At 50.6% G+C, this 17,780-nt stretch overlaps 1 long non-coding RNA gene across 1 annotated transcript; it reads right to left on the bottom strand.

Moving 5' to 3' along the window:
* Positions 1-205: 205 nt before the first annotated feature.
* On the bottom strand, positions 206-16,590 carry LOC142731595 (uncharacterized). Its single transcript, XR_012879036.1, has 3 exons — positions 16,541-16,590; positions 1,504-1,649; positions 206-232 (listed from the first exon to the last, which is right to left on the bottom strand). It is a non-coding gene; the product is annotated as an uncharacterized LOC142731595 (long non-coding RNA).
* Between the last annotated feature and the right edge of the window lie 1,190 nt (positions 16,591-17,780).

Here is a 17,780-nt window from a genome sequence, read left to right as displayed (position 1 = left end):
AAAACGTGTCAAAAAACTCCGTGTGAACAGGCCCTAAGGTTCCGTTGGAGATAATTTGCTAGGAATGCTCGGTTCCACCAAACTTTCATTCTTTTATTTACAAGGCTTTTGAAGGAGTTCTGTGGCTCCCTAATATTTCTCTGACTGCCAACACCTGTGGCTGTGGAGTCATCTTTAACCAGCCATGACTGTTCTCTGGCTCGAAAATCCATAGTTGGGTTTCTGGCACTATCTGTAAAAACACAGAAAACAAACTGATAAATAATCCAAAAAGACAGCGAGGATCTGAAATATAGAAGATAGAAATTCGAGGCACTCACCGCTGTTTCTGTAACTTCCGACCATGTCATCAAGAAGTGACCAGGAAGCAGCATGAGCACAAAAAGCTATAACTGGGTTTGGGGGCAGCGGCGGATCATCGTTAGGAAGGCTTGGGCAGCCGACCAAGGCTCCCAGGGGGCCCATGGCTGCCAAGCCCATAACATTTATTGGCTGGGCTGCACGGGCCCCCTCAAGCCCATTGGCGCCTAGCACTGGAGGGGGCCCCGATGCTAGCGACAGCCACATTCACTTGTATCTGCATCCTCAGGACGCAGATATGAATTAATGATATAGGCTTCAGGCCAAGTTAGGACTGCAGCCTATAAGGTGCTGGGAAGACTCCCTGGGCAGGCCGCCGTGATGACGTAACTGCATCACGCTGATATGAGCATGCGTTCTGCCTGGAGACAGTGCAGCGCACCGTCCGTCGCGGGAACGGGGCAAGGTAAGTACAATGTTTTGTTTTGGAGGCAATATATGTGGCAATATACAGGGGGGTGATTGCTGTGTAGCACTACATACAAGGGGAGGGGGGATATGTGGCACTATATACAAGGGGAGAGGGGGCTGTGTGGCACTATATACAAGGGGAGGGGGGATGTGTGTGAAGCTATCTACAGGGGCTGTGTGTGTGATGCTATCTACAGGGGCTGTGTGTGTGGCGCTATCGACAGGGGCTGTGTGTGGCACTTTCTACGGGGGCTGTGTGTGTGGTGCTTTACTTTACCTTCTGTGAGTCACTAGATTTATAGAGAATCTGTCTCCTCTCCTGACATGTTTTTTATAGGAAATCCTTGTCTTTCACAAAATATCTTTGTGCAGTCCAGGACTGATAGACAATTGCGTGTTACCATTCCCCTTGTCAGGAGGATTTGTCCCTGCACAGTGTGATACTGTCAGTATGTAGGGACGCAGCCCTTTGACAAGGGGAATCGTAACATCCATCTGTTAATGCTTGCACAAAAAGGTAGTGGCGGAGGAGTAGGGGGGCCCCATGTTTGGGTAACAGCCCAGGGCCTATGGCCTACTTAATCCGCCACTGTTTAGGGGGCCTCGTTCTGGAGATAGGCGCCGGTCACAGAGGTGGGACTCCCATCTATCTGACATTTATGACATATCCTGTGGAGATGTCATAAATGTCCTTCATGGGAAAACCAATTGAAGGGGATAGACAAATCTTACCTGTCCATACAGAAGTGACATTAATACATTGGGAGGAGCTTTCAGTTGCCGGTTAGTTGTCCGTTCTACGATGGTTGGAAACCGAACAGTTTCTATGGCGATGACGTAACATGGGAGCCCTGCATGTTGTCCAGTGGGAGCGGAGTCTGTTTAGAAAGAGAGAAATCCAATATTTATTATAATATTACAGGAAAAGGTATAGTAGGGGATAATGTTTTATCCATAGCACCTTAAAAATCCTGATTAGAGAGCGGACCCTGTCCCATATATACATATAACTGAACAGTACATTATATACAGTATATATGAGGACAGTAAAGAGGGAGTACAGTATATACAGTGAGCAGGGGCGTAACTAGGAAAGACTGGGCCCCATAGCAAACTTTTGACTAGGGCCCCCCTTCTGCTGGGTATCACGCAACCCCCCCCCTTTGTAGATAGTGCCTCCCTATAGATTCCACCACACAGCGCCCCCCTATAGATAGCACCATACACAGCCCCCTGCAGAGAACGCCATACAGCCCCCTGTAGATAATGCCATACAGCCCCCCTGTAGATAATGCCATACAGCCCCCTGTAGATAACGCCATACAGCCCCCCTGTAGATAACGCCATACAGTCCCCCCTGTAGAGAATGCCATACAGTCCCCCCTGTAGAGAATGCCATACAGCCCCCCCTGTAGATAATGCCATACAGAACCCCTCTGTAGATAACGCCATATAGCCCCCCCCCCCCAAAAAAAAAACGGCCTATAGTTTGTCCTACAAAAGACATGCATCCCCTATCCACAGGATAGGGGATACATGTGTGATCGCTGGCAGCGATAAGGAGAATGGGGGACCGAAAGTCCCCCGACGTTCTCCATGACTAACCTCGGACTTCCGGCGTCTGCGCAGTTCAATAAAAATGAAAGGAGCGCTAGTCACGCATGCGCACAAGCACGACCGGCGCTCCATTCATTTCTACGGAGCTGCCGACACAGACCCCGGAAGTCCGAGGTTTGTCATGGAGAACTTAGGGGGGACTTTCGGTCCCCCGTTCTCCTCATCGCTGCCAGCGATCACACATGTATCCCCTATCCTGTGATTAGGGGATACATGTCTTATGTAGGAACAACCCCTTCAGTGGCGTCGCGCTGTAGCAGCCATAGCGGCTGCTAGCGGAGCCTGCGGCCATGGGAGGGGGCCGTGCCGGCGGGTGGCACGGGCCCCCTCATGCTGCAGGCCCTGTAGAAGTCGCTACGGCTGCTATAGCGGTAGTTACGCCACTGCGTATAGGTTTGTACGGCGTATAACTACAGCTCTCAGCATGGCCTGAACAATGATAAGGATATGCTGGGAGATGCGGTTTCACAAAAAAAATCCTATCACCATCATCTCGCTGCAGATCATACAGTGACTACATTACTGATTAGAGGCAGAATAAACATTTACATTAAGTGACTCACCGGTGACGTCTCAGATTCTAGTTCTTTTCTTCTCCCTCCGGTTCAGACATCTATGATGGATTTCTACCGGCCATGACCCATTTCTGCAGTTTTCCGTTCAGATGTCTTCGGCTTCTCACTTTTAAAACATTTCTGCACCTGTAAACAAAGTTAAAATTCTCAACACATCTAAATATAACTGTCACACACACACACACACACACACACACACACACACACACACACACACACCGTGCCCCCTGTAGATAGTGCCCCCTGTAGATAGTGCCCTACATAGAAGCCCCTATAGATAGTGCCCACATATGGACTCCAGAGCTGCAAGGCAATAGTGCTAACCACTGAGCCACGGTGCTGCCCTACATATAGCTTCCCCTATAGTTATTGCTCCACGTATAGCCCACCTCTGTACATAGTGTCTCACATATAGCTCCCCCTGTATATAGTGTCCCACATATAGCCCACCCCTGTAGACTGTGCACTACATATAGCCACCCTGTTGCTAGTGCCCCACAGGTAACCCACCCCTGTATATAGTGGCCCACATATAGACCCCCCTGTATATAGTGGCCCACATATAGAGCCCCCTGTATATAATGGCCCACATATAGACCCCCCTGTATATAGTGGCCCACATATAGAGCCCCCTGTATATAATGGCTCACATATAGAGCCCCCTGTATATAGTGGCCCACACCCCCACATATAGACCCCCCCTGTAGCTACTGCCCCACATATAGACCCCCCTGTAGCTACTGCCCCACATATAGAACCCTATATATAATAGCCCACATAAAGATGACCCCCCCCCCACTATAGATAATGCCATTCACATTTTTATGAGGGAAAAAAAACAAAAACTTGACATACTCACATTCTCCGGTTCCCACGCTGTTCACTGGCGATGCAGACATGCTCTCTTCTGAGCATGTCTGCAGGAGCTGAACGAGCGTCCTCCAATGACGCTGATTGGCGGGGCAGAATGACTTGCCCCGCCAATCAGCACCTTCTAAGCATGGAAGCGGCGCGATGATGTCATCGCGCCGCTAGCCAATCAGTGTCATTGTAAGGCACTGGATGGTCAGGCACGGAACATGCCCGGCCATTCAGTGCTAATACATGTATTTGGCTGCCGCTAGCACTGGGGCCCCCTCCGGTGCTAGCGACACCTACAGGCATGAGAGGGCCTGTGTAAGGCTCGGCGTCGCGGGCCCCACAGTAGCGACGCTACCGCTGTAGTAGCCATAACGGCTGCTAGCGGCGCCACCGGGCCCCCTCAAGCCCCGGGCCCCGTAGCAGCCGCTACTGCTGCTACCGCGGTAGTTACGCCACTGACAGTGAGGACACGTCTCATATATACATATAACTGAACAGTACATTATATACAGTATATATGAGGACAGTAAAGAGGGAGTACAGTATATACAGTGAGGACACATCCTATATATACATATAACTGAACAGTACATTATATACAATATATATGAGGACAGTAAGGAGGGAGTACAGTATATACAGTGAGGACATGCTCCATACATATATACATATAACTGAACAGTACATTATATACAGTATATATGAGGACAGTAAGGAGGGAGTACAGTATATACAGTGAGGACATGCTCCATACATATATACATATAACTGAACAGTACATTATATACAGTATATATGAGGACAGTAAGGAGGGAGTACAGTATATACAGTGAGGACATGCTCCATACATATATACATATAACTGAACAGTACATTATATACAGTATATATGAGGACAGTAAGGAGGGAGTACAGTATATACAGTGAGGACATGCTCCATACATATATACATACGACTGAGAAGTACATTTTGTTTCCGGACAGTCTGCAGGATATTTATGTAGTGGAGCCCCCAGCAAGGCACCTCCGCCCTGAATATGTGTAGATAAGGGACTCCAGCAGATCGCTTGTTAGGTCCATGTAGAAGCTCAAACACTTCAAGTACAGGCTGGACCCGGCAGAATGCCATAGGGGGAGGCCACCATGATCAGGGATGTTAGGAAGGGAAGGAGTTAAGGAGTTAGGGGTGTGGTTAGGAGGGGGCGGATGTGAGGGGGGCGAGGTCAGTTTACTTAAGGGTAGGAGAGGGAAAGGCGTCGCCATCTTTAGTAACAGCACAGGGAAGCTTGTAGCAGCACAGGGAAGCTTGTCCAGGATTTAACAATGGATGCACTACTTATCCAGCTCCGGGCAGCAGTAGCAGAACGAGGCATGGCCTGGCTAGCGGAGGGGCTGGGGCTTTCCGGCCCGCTGTCTGGGGCTCCGAGCTCGGTGGTGAGCGGACGAGGAGAGGAAGATGGGGAGCCCCCTGGTTCAGGGGCGAGTACGGAGGACGCGGCCGTGTTTGGAACTGGGGCGCAGGCGGTGCCGTCCTCTCCTCCCCGGCGGCGGTCACGTCGCACGAGGCCTCCGGAGAGGTTGAGCCCGGAAGTGATGCCACGAGCCAGGCGCAGGGTAAGGAGCCCCACGAGGGACCCTCCAGGCCGGGCCCCTCGCTCGGCTGCCGTGAGCAGGACGGCCTGGTCTGAGAGGAATCCTGGAAGCCGGCCTGGCTCAGCGGAGGTGGTAGGGCAGGCGCCCATGCATCCGGGACCTCCCTCTGCCTCCAGACGACGGGACCCAGGACTTGCGGTGGGCCGTGCTGGCGATGCTCCAGTCGGGCGGCCCACCTGTACCCAGGATGATGCAACCAATTCAAGGCGTGTGCCACGGTCGGTGGTGACACGGCGGGCAGGAGGGCGGCTACCTGCGGGCCGCAGGGTGGTCGAGCCCCCCAACAGACGGGCGGAGAGGCCCAGTTCATCGGCGCAGTTACGGAGCGCTCCATCAGAAGGTCGGGGATGTCATGCATGCGGCGCTTGTCCTGGCCCGTCTGGGCAGGATGAAGTGGACGACCGTGAGTTCGGTGACCAAGAGGGACGTCTGGATGGATCCTTCGCCCCGGCTGGTGGGGACACAGCACCTGCGCAGCCCGGTGAGTCGCTGTCTCCTACTTTTTCATTGCCTGCTGTATTTCGGTCCCCAGGGGTAGGGGGTGGGGGTTCACTTTTGCCTACGGGATTGCCGGGGTGTAGCGGGGGGATTACAGGAAGTACGGGTGGTGGGGGTGAGATTCAGGAATTGTTGTGTTGTGTGCGTGACCTTTTGGCGCGATGCGGAGGGGGGGCGATAGGTTCTCCATCCCCGGTTGCAGCTTGGGTGGGGCCGTCGGGGCCTGCAGTGGTGGATAGCACGCTATGGGGAGCTGGGGTAGTGTCTAGGGAATCGGGCGTGGCAGTGTCGGTGCAGACAGAAATGGATGTGGCAGTGGATGAGGTGCGGTTGGACGATAAGGCGAAGGGCGAGGTCTATGTTTGTTTTGAGGGCCCATTGGGGGCGCATCTGAAACCGGAAGTAAGGGAAAAGATATGGAGGGATGAATATGTGGAAATTTTTTCATTGTTGCCGTTGGAGAAGTTCAATTTAGATAAAGGGAAGTGGTTGGAAAGCGAGAAGGAGGAAAAACGTCAGTATCGATTGATTCCCCAAACTTTTGTTAATTGGTTGCAGGCTTTTGCTATTTTGGCAAGCGTCATTGGACAGAAGACGCCGGAACATTGTTCCGGCCTCTTCTGTTATATGGATGCTATCGGAGAGGCTCATCGAGTTTACGGCGGGCAGACGTGGCTGCGCTATGATGAGCAGTTCCGGCAGCGGAAGGCAGTGAGACCTGACATTAGGTGGGATAACAAAGACATAGGGTTATGGTTGCGGGTCATGGCTCCAGTGCGTTTTGGCCAGTCCTTTCAAGGGGGTGGGGCCGGGGTGGCCGGCCCCTCATTGCCTTCGGGTGGGGGAGCAGGGGGGCAGGAGGAAAATCCGGGTTCTGCTGGCAGTTTAATGAGGGCCAGTGTAAGTTCGGATCGGGTTGTAAGTTCAAACATAGCTGCTCCTCCTGCGGGGGGATCTCTCACGGAGCGGTTAAATGTTTTCGGAAGGGAAAAGGACGAGGGGCCGGGGGCGCTAGTCAAGGGCCGGACACCGGTGAGGTGGGAAGACATGGAGCCCTTTCTAAATAGGTACCCTGATAGGTCCAGGGTAAGTTTGTTGTTGGATGGTTTTCGGGTTGGTTTCCGGATCCCTGCCCCTGCTCACAAGGTGCCGTTTACCTTGCGTAGTTTGCGTTCAGCGTTGCAGTATCCAGGGGTAGTAGGGGATAAGTTGCGGAAGGAGGTGGAGTTGGGGCGCATGGCAGGTCCGTTTGAGAGTTGCCCTTTACCAGAGCTGGTGGTGTCACCACTGGGGGTGGTGCCTAAGAAGGAGCCGAATACGTTTAGGCTCATACATCATTTATCTTACCCGAGGGGGCGATCGGTTAATGATGGGATTTCTCCGGAACTTTGCTCGGTGGCTTACACGTCGTTTGATGCGGCAGTTGCGTGGGTGCGCCGCTATGGTGTGGGTGCATTAATGGCAAAAACGGATATTGAGTCGGCCTTTCGCCTCCTCCCTGTGCATCCTGACAGCATACGGCTGTTAGGATGTTATTGGGACGGGGCTTATTTTGTGGATCGCTGCCTCCCTATGGGGTGTTCTATTTCCTGTGCCTATTTTGAGGCTTTTAGTTCTTTCCTGGAGTGGGTGGTTTGTGAGGTTGCGGGGGTCTCATCGGTCATACATTACTTGGATGATTTCCTGTGTGTTGGTCCAGGCGGGTCTTCGGTTTGTGCTACGTTGTTGAACACGATAGAGTGGGTGGCAAAGAGGTTCAGTGTGCCTTTGGCCCAGGACAAAACGGAAGGACCTAGCTCCTGTCTGGTCTTTTTAGGAATCACCATTGATTCTTTGAGGATGGAGTGTCGGCTCCCGGAAGATAAATTGGTAGCGTTACGGGCGGAGGTGGACCGGGCTAGACATTTGCGTAAGATCACGTTACGTGCTTTACAGTCATTATTGGGTAAGCTTAACTTTGCTTGCAGGATTATGCCCATGGGCCGGATTTTCAGCAGGCGGCTGTCGGGAGCGACGGCTGGGGTGACAGCCCCTCATCATTTCATTCGTCTGACACAGACGCTGAGGGCAGATTTGGCAGTTTGGTTTGAGTTTTTGCATCGTTATAATGGGAGGTCCTTGATCATGGCCCCGGTGGTTGACAGCGTGGATTGGGAGCTGTTTACAGATGCTGCGGGGGGCGTGGGATTTGGGGCTTACTGCAAGGGTCAGTGGTGCGCGGCGCGGTGGCCTGAGGAATGGGCGGAGTTGGGTTTGGTGAAGAACCTGGCATTCCTAGAGCTGTTTCCCATAGTAGTGGCGGTGGAAATTTGGAGTGAGAGGTTTCGGGACAGCAAGGTACGGTTCCATTGTGACAACTTGGGCGTAGTGGGGGCCATTAACAACGTGTCAGCGTCATCCCCCCCGGTCGTCCGGCTTTTGAGGCACCTTGTTTTACGTTGCTTGTCTTTGAACGCTTGGGTTGTGGCGGTTCATGTGCCAGGGATCAAAAATAACATCGCAGATTCTCTTTCTCGCTTGCAGTGGGAGCGGTTCAGGATGGTGGCTCCGGACGCGGAGGAGGACGGGATCGCTTGCCCGGAATGGTTGTGGGGGCTGGGTTATGAGCCGCAGGAGGTTTGATTCAGGCTTCGCTTGCGCAGGGTACTTGGGCTGCTTATGATTCGGCGTGGCGGGAGTGGGAGAGTTGGTTGGCAGTTCTGGAGGGTGTAGTGACGGATGAGGATCGGGTGGTGGCGTTGTTAGTTTTTCTGGGGCAAGTCTCTATCGCGGGCTGGTCAGTGTCCAAGGTGAATCGTTTTGTGGCAGCCCTGGCTTTTGGTTTTAAGGTCCGGGGGTACACGGATGTTACAAAAAGTTTTTTGGTTGGCCAGGCCCTGAGGGGGTACAGGAGAGGGAGGATGTTGCCGAATCGGCGGCGCCCTGTGTCGTTTATGTTGTTGGAACAGTTGTGGGGGGTGTTGTGTGACATTTGTTTTTCCAGCTACGAGGTGACCCTGTATAGGTTGGCATTCTCGTGGGCATTTTTTGGGGCCCTGAGGGTCGGGGAGCTGGTGGCTCCCAGCACAAGGAGACCTGGGGGGTTGAGAATGGAAGATGTGTTGGTAACGGATCGGAGTGTGGAATTCTGGATCCGGCGGTCTAAGACGGATCAAGGGGGTCGGGGTAAGAGAGTGGTGTTGGGGGTGGCCAAGGGGGTCAGGATGTGCCCGGTCGCCTGCTTTGCGGGGTTCAGAGAGGTCTCAACGGTGCGTAGGGGACAGTTGTTGTGTCATGAGGATGGGTCCTTTATGTCCCGGTATCAGTTTACGTGGGTTTTTCGTAGGTGTCTGCGGAAGTTGGGACTGGAGGAGGCGTTGTTTTCCCCCCATTCTTTTCGGATTGGGGCAGCGACGGAGGCGGTGGCATGGGGGTTGGGTGAGGAAGTGGTAAAGCAGATAGGTCGATGGGATTCCCGCCGCTTCCAGCTGTATGTGCGCCCTCAGTTTATATGATAGTCCAGTCGTAATCCCTCCTTCTCTACACTCCCTCCGGCTCCCCTCATCGTTTTTCTCTCCTCCTCCATGTTTCGCTTGCATCCTTACTCGTTTTGTTAATCAGTGGTTTTATTTTTCAGGACCCGCGGGCCGATTGGTGTGGATCGTCGGGCATTCCTACGTTCATTGGGGGGCGGAGCGGGCGGATGTTCGTCCAGACGGGCGGCAGTTGGGTTTTCGGCGGGAGGATGTAGTCGTGGGGTGGCTGGGGAGTAGGGGGATGCTGTGGAGTCGGGTGTTGCCGGACGTGCATCGGTTTGCGCTGATGGACAGGGCCCCGGATGTCTTGGTGTTACATGTCGGGGGTAACGATTTGGGTAGTCGTCCTTTTCGGGAATTGATCAGGGATATAAAATACGATCTACTCAGGTTATGGTCCGTTTTCCCGGCTATTAAGGTGGTGTGGTCAGAGATTGTCCCGCGGAAGGTTTGGCGGCATGCTAGATCGGTGCAGCGGTTGAATAAAGCCAGGGTTAAGGTTAATCGGGCAGTTTCGGGTTTCGTGGTGAGAAATGGGTGGGTCTTCGTGCGTCATTATGACTTCGAGGATGGCCAGGGTAATTATTGGCTAGGTGATGGTGTGCACCTGACGGCCGTGGGGATCGACCTGTGGACTCTGCGCTTGCAGGAAGGTATCGAAAGGGCCCTCTCGTTGGGTGGGGGCTCGCATACTTAAAGGTGTCTAAGTATGTTCGTGTGGCGGATTGGGGGTCCTTGGAGTTGGTGGTAAATTACTGTGGGGGGGGGGGATTCATAGGGGGTATGGTCCCTCCCCAATTTATTATGGTTGGTAGTCTGCTCAATTTGGGCTCCTGCTGGGTGGTGTCCCGAGGAGTGGTCAATTAGGGCTCCCGCTGGGTGGTGTCCCGGGGAGTGGTCAATTTGGGCTCCCGCTGGGTGGTGTCCCGGGGAGTGGTTGCGGTTGAGGTCAGCCAACTGCAGGTATAACGGTGCCCCTGAGCCAGTAGGGTGACGGCTGGGAGTAAAATACTATGCAGGTGGGCTGTTTCGTGACAGACTTTTGTAGCTCCAAGGACTCCCCTTCCATTGTTATTATTATTTGTAAATTGTTGTTCTTGATGTTTGTTTGTAAATAAAATGGCTGCTGTGGCCAAATTTATCCAACCCAAGTGTCTGAGTCTTATTAGAGGGACAGGGGGTTTGGGAAAAGGTATGGCCATTAATGGGGAAGGTGAGTAGGTGAAGCCACTTCCCCCCCCCCGGTAGGAGTGTACGCACTCTACAGTCCCCTGATCAAGTACAGGCTGGACCCGGCAGAATGCCATAGGGGGAGGCCACCATGATCAGGGATGTTAGGAAGGGAAGGAGTTAAGGAGTTAGGGGTGTGGTTAGGAGGGGGCGGATGTGAGGGGGGCGAGGTCAGTTTACTTAAGGGTAGGAGAGGGAAAGGCGTCGCCATCTTTAGTAACAGCACAGGGAAGCTTGTCCCACCCTCCCTCCCAAAATGATGTGTTCATCTGTGTGACTATTTTGGTATTTCGCTTTGTTGCTCGTTGTTTTTGTTTTTCCGCAGGTACCAGAGGATGCTGTGGAACAGTTTTGCAATGTCGCAGCAGTTGTTTGGCGGATTGGGGGTCCTTGGAGTTGGTGGTAAATTACTGTGGGGGGGGGGGGATTCATAGGGGGTATGGTCCCTCCCCAATTTATTATGGTTGGTAGTCTGCTCAATTTGGGCTCCTGCTGGGTGGTGTCCCGAGGAGTGGTCAATTAGGGCTCCCGCTGGGTGGTGTCCCGGGGAGTGGTCAATTTGGGCTCCCGCTGGGTGGTGTCCCGGGGAGTGGTTGCGGTTGAGGTCAGCCAACTGCAGGTATAACGGTGCCCCTGAGCCAGTAGGGTGACGGCTGGGAGTAAAATACTATGCAGGTGGGCTGTTTCGTGACAGACTTTTGTAGCTCCAAGGACTCCCCTTCCATTGTTATTATTATTTGTAAATTGTTGTTCTTGATGTTTGTTTGTAAATAAAATGGCTGCTGTGGCCAAATTTATCCAACCCAAGTGTCTGAGTCTTATTAGAGGGACAGGGGGTTTGGGAAAAGGTATGGCCATTAATGGGGAAGGTGAGTAGGTGAAGCCACTTCCCCCCCCCGGTAGGAGTGTACGCACTCTACAGTCCCCTGATCATGGTCCTTAAGAATAAGTTGGGGGTGATGCATTGTCACAGGCACAACTAGAGGTACAGGCCTGGTTATCCATATTTGTGCCCCCGAGTGGCCACTATTTTATCACTGATCTCTATAAAATGGCAATATAATAGGGATTTTCATTTTCATGTAACTAGATGCTTAAATTTCGTATAATGAAAAGTTCGGCAACTTACTAATTCCTCAGCATTTTTAAGATATCTGTTTGGGGTCAGTGAATGGGAATATTCTTGTTTATATCCAGGAACATGCCTGATATTTCTCGCAGCTGATAGTTTGCTACAATTGGATCCATTCTAGGTCAGGATTTTCCTCACTGTTTCTGCTATTCATGCCCTCCGGCTTACTCTCTGCTCTGTAGAAGTTCCAGATTTGGGGGTGGGTTGTTGTTAAGGGCAGATGGGTGAAATGTCCCAGGCCCGCTTGCTTCATCATCTTGGTACATACAAGCAGAGCAGCCCCAGGCTACTGCACATGCCCAAAAACGTCTTGTATTATTCCATGTGCAGCACTAGGTGGGGAGGGGGCAAGTGCCAAAAGAACGTTTACCCAACCGTGCACCACAGATAGAGGCTGCCATTGGGGTTGCATACGGTTTATTTACTTACAGACGCAAATCCTATAAACCTAGAAATTCACGGTACTGATGTCAGCTTTCTGTCATTTAACCACTGGGTGACATACATATACAGTGCCATGCAGTTAGCACAAAGTACCGTAAATGTACAGTACTTGGATGGTGCGAGAAATAGCGTAGAACCCGGCACGTTACCCCTCAGTTGCTGTGGTCAATAGTGGGGCATCTACGTGGGTAAACAGATGGCGGGGGCTTCTTCTGTCACCATCAGCGCAATCGCAGGTTTCTGATAGGTGCCATGGCAACCGGGGGCCTAAACAAGGCTCCCAGGTCTGCCATGTGTGAATGCTTATAAAGCCATGTCATTATGTACTCAACGCCTTTGTTGCAGAAGTTTTGTTGTGTTACTGGTTACCCTTGGATCCGACCATAACCCATTCTCCTGGCTATGGTCGGGAAAAGACACATCCCGACCATAGTATGGCTTTGTGGTCGCTTTCAATGTTCTCATGAACACGCTTTATTTCGTTTGCACTCCGGAACATCCAATTATTCCCGAGTGCTTGGTGTGACTACCAGCCTGTAGCTGCAACTGCGCATGCGCAACAGTAGCGCTGCCCAAGTCCTCGCCTGCACTCGGGAACTGGCAACTGTTCCCGAGTGCTTCTACTAAACTTGCATTTCAGCAAGACTGTATGTACCCGGGAACCGGCGACTGTTCCCAAGTGCTTATTCTAAACCTGTATTTCAGCGTGCGCTACTGCTCATGCGCAGTCACATCGCTGTAGAGGACGGTATGTACCCGGGAACCGGCGACTGTTCCCAAGTGCTTATTCTAAACCTGTATTTCAGCGTGCGCTACTGCTCATGCGCAGTCACATCGCTGTAGAGGACGGTATGTACCCGGGAACCGGCGACTGTTCCCAAGTGCTTATTCTAAACCTGTATTTCAGCGTGCGCTACTGCTCATGCGCAGTCACATCGCTGTAGAGGACGGTATGTACCCGGGAACCGGCGACTGTTCCCAAGTGCTTATTCTAAACCTGTATTTCAGCGTGCGCTACTGCACATGCGCAGTCACATCGCTGTAGAGGACTGTATGTACCCGGGAACTGGCGACTGTTCCCAAGTGCTTATTCTAAACCTGTATTTCAGCATGCGCTACTGCTCATGCGCAGTCACATCGCTGTAGAGGACTGTATGTACCCGGGAACCGGCGACTGTTCCCAAGTGCTTATTCTAAACCTGTATTTCAGCGTGCGCTACTGCTCATGCGCAGTCACATCGCTGTAGAAGACTGTATGTACCCGGGAACTGGCGACTGTTCCCAAGTGCTTATTCTAAACCTGTATTTCAGCATGCGCTACTGCTCATGCGCAGTCACATCGCTGTAGAGGACTGTATGTACCCGGGAACCGGCGACTGTTCCCAAGTGCTTATTCTAAACCTGTATTTCAGCGTGCGCTACTGCTCATGCGCAGTCACATCGCTGTAGAGGACGGTATGTACCCGGGAACCGGCGACTGTTCCCAAGTGCTTATTCTAAACCTGTATTTCAGCGTGCGCTACTGCTCATGCGCAGTCACATCGCTGTAGAAGACTGTATGTACCCGGGAACCAGCGACTGTTCCCAAGTGCTTATTCTAAACCTGTATTTCAGCGTGCGCTACTGCTCATGTGCAGTCACATCGCTGTAGAGGACGGTATGTACCCGGGAACTGGCGACTGTTCCAAGTGCTTATTCTAAACCTGTATTTCAGCGTGCACTACTGCTCATGCGCAGTCACATCGTTGTAGAGGACTGTATGTACCCGGGAACCGGCAACTGTTCCCAAGTGCTTATTCTAAACTTGTATTTCAGCGTGCGCTACTGCTCATGCGCAGTCACATCGCTGTAGAAGACGGTATGTACCTGGGAATCGGCGGTTGTTTCCGAGTGATTCTAATTTACTATTTCAGCGTCTGCTACAAGTACTAGGACTGCAGTAGCTTCGCTGTTCAAATCTTAGCCGTCACTTGGGAATTACACCTCTGAGTAATCCAGAGCTAGAAACCAGCCTGATAATTATCAGTAATTAATAATAATATTAATTACCAGTCCTCTGATTCCTCCTTTGCCGCTGACTGGAGGATTCTATATTTTGCTTCTCTTCACTTATAGACATCTAGAAAAGAAAGAGGTGCTATAATACGTTCCTGGTATATGCTATAGATGTACTGGATCAGTAAAGAGATGTTAGTGTACCTGGTTTCTGATAAAGCTCAAATCATTTTTAAGGGGCAATTAAATCCGTTCTTGGGTACATTCTGCGGAGCCAAACTAGAGATCCCACCTCAAGTCTTCCTATCCAAGAGGTCGCACCGACCACCCCACATTGACTATAAGCCACAAGTATCATGGAATTGTCTCTGACCACAGCCCCTAAATTATTCACCAATCACACCAAAGATCAGATGTCTAGAAGAAATAGCGCTCTCCTTCACATCTGTATAACAGAAAACCATTCTACAATCTATTCAGTGGACCATTTACATCTCATTTATAACATGGGCCTAAGTGTGGCCTAGAGAGGACACCAAATATCTGATATCATCATCAGGAAAAATATTACACATTCAATAGAGACCTCACATGCGTCAAGTTATGACACAAAGTGATATCACTAGTAGTGAAAATAGCCGGACACTGACTTGTGACTTCTGGCAAGGAGACGTGTCAACTACACTGCGCCACCCACAGCAAAAATATTAAAACCCTGCCCACACAAACCCTACAAAAATGAGCCTTATTTCAGGGGAGACTTTCATGGACACTGCTGATAACCAGAAAGATTGTGTAACATACTGACAAACAAAATATACTGGGCTCGATAACGTCATTGTCATTACACATAGGGATTTCTACATCAGGAACACCTCAAATAATGATGATATCTTGTTACTAGCCGGGATGTAAGGGGCGTCTGGCTGCAACATTTATCACCCCATTCATCGCTACCTTTAATTTGGTGGATCTGACGGCAAGTAGAGTGTCATTCCTTACCCTGCCACAAATGGAGCATTTTATAGGAGTTCTTCCCATCGTAGACATTTATGGCATACATCAGAGCTGGACCCGCCATAAATGTCTAAGATGGAAAAACCCCTTTAAGCTGCACACTCGTCTGTAAGAGATGAAACACTACTCTATGGCCAGAGGTAGACAACTGACTGTTAGAACGTCCAAACGTCCTCAAGAATATCCTCCAAGAACAAGAACTCCAGAAGAAAACTCTTCTGCAAACAGCAACCAAACCGCATCTGACCGGGGAAATCCAACTCAAAATCACTTTATTACCAGAACTCTATGAATTATTTCTATCACAGCTACTTTACTTAGTCATAATACTTTCTATAGGAATTTTATCAACATTTCGGCCCCATTCACACGGCTGTGCCCATAATCACGGCCTGTGATTGTGGGCACGGCCAGCGGCCGATGGCCGCGGGCCGCAGTTTCGGGCCGTGCTCTCATACAAAGTATGGGAGCACGGCCCATAAAAAACGAAAAGTAGGACATGCTCCATAATTCACGGCACGGTTCTACGGCACAGACAGCTATCCGTAGCGATACGGAAAGGTTTCTGCGGCCAATAGAACCAGGCGGTTCTGTTTTTTTACAGTCATGTGCATGGGGCCTTAAATTGTTACTAAACATAGTGACATGTCAGAAGTTTTGATCGGTGGGAGTCCTAGCACTGAGACCCCCACTTATTGCTAAAATGAAGCAGCAGAAGCGGCAGGGTGAGCGATGTACTGCTTTGTTTCTGATCGTCTTCCCTCGGAAAGTTGAGCAAACGGTGTACAGACTCAGAGTTTCCATTTAGTCCGTACAACGCTCACTCAGTTTTCCGTGGAAAGCCAATCAGAAACCATGCGGCACAGCACTCACCCAAGCGCTTCTGCCGCTTCGCTGTAGCAGTCGGGGGGGGGGGGGTCTCAGTGCTGAGACCCCCACTGATCAAAACTTCTGCTATGTCACTTTGATATGTTAAAAGTTTAGTTACACTTTATCAGCCTCACACAAGACTAAAAACATACCTTTACCCAACTGCCCCATGACAATCACAATACCTAAACGGCTCCAACGCCAGCCACAAAGTCCTATAAATTAATCAAATTAATCAGTTCTGCGTTTTTTTCTGCCACCCATTGATTTCAATGAGGGGTCAGAGGCGGAAACCGCTCCAGGAAAGTGATTTGGGGCATTTTTTTGGCGCTGATTCCGTTGCGGTTTCCGTGTGAACCGACCTGTGGAGCATTCACCATCTTGATTCTCTGAACTTGGAAATAGACACCTGAAAAAGAAAAAGAAGGAGGTGTGAGAATACATTCCTGGTAAATGCTATCGATTTCTATATAACGCCGATGTCTGTAAGAAATCCATGAAATAAGATGTTACTGCAGCGTGTGATCCTACAACTACAATCTATCCGGATACTTACCAGTCGCTGATACTAATCATAAAGGGGGCAATTTATTAACACTGCTGTTTTATACACCAGTCTTAATAGAAAAAAAATTGAACGTAAAGTGCGACACATTTATTAAGAGGCAAAAGCATTTTAATAAATGTGTTGCATTTTTCTGCTGGGCCGTGCGGTAAAATTGTGCAGCAATGACCACACCATGCACCATAGCATCCCTCCAACGTCTCCCATAACATAAAAAAACACATACTCACCTCACCGCTCTTCTTCTCCCCTCCATCTCGTCATCATTTCAGTGCCGCTCATACATAGTGGATGCCGAGAAGTGTCAGAGCCATATATGCAGGAGCGGATTTCAATGAGGGCAATGTGGGCACTTGCCCAGGTCCCGAGGCTGAAGGGGGACCAGTTTGCCCCGGTTTTCCCGAACTGGTTGTTAAAATTACAGCTGGTTCAGAGAACCGGGGTGAAACAGGACTTTTTATCCAATTGTATCCGTGTCCTTAGGATGCAGATACAACTGATTACTATTGCACTGGCTTTTTTTTCTGTGGGCAGCATTGGGGCAATATCTACAGGGCACTCTATTTACACTGGGCAATATCTACAGGGGACATTTTGACTGGTGCGATCTACAGGGGGCAGTGTGACTGGCACTATTTACAGAGGGTATTGTGACTGGTGCTATACACAGAGGTTATTGTGACAGTCATTATTTACAGAGGGAATTGTGACTGGCGCTATCTACAGGGGGCATTGTCACTGGCACTATCTACAGGGGGCATTGTTAGTGTGTGTGGTGTTTTACTTTACAGTGTTTGACACAATTTAATTAATGGAGACAGCGTATGCAGGTATTATATTCAGAGGCACGGAGTATAGTACTATTATAGTCAGGGGCATAGAGTGTGACACCATGAGAATTTTATCTTCGTTTATAGGTGCGGAAATCTGACCGGCAAACTCTGCAGAAATGGGCTGTGGCTGGGAGAAGTCATCATAGAGGTCTGGTCCCCATGGAGAAGAAAAGAGAAGAACAACGAAAAAGAATCGCCACATGT

Source organism: Rhinoderma darwinii, unplaced genomic scaffold, assembly GCF_050947455.1.
Source record: "Rhinoderma darwinii isolate aRhiDar2 unplaced genomic scaffold, aRhiDar2.hap1 Scaffold_83, whole genome shotgun sequence".
Taxonomy (NCBI): Eukaryota; Metazoa; Chordata; class Amphibia; order Anura; family Rhinodermatidae; genus Rhinoderma; species Rhinoderma darwinii.
Note: the sequence above shows the minus strand (reverse complement) of the source record. Positions and strands in the feature narration are given on the sequence as shown.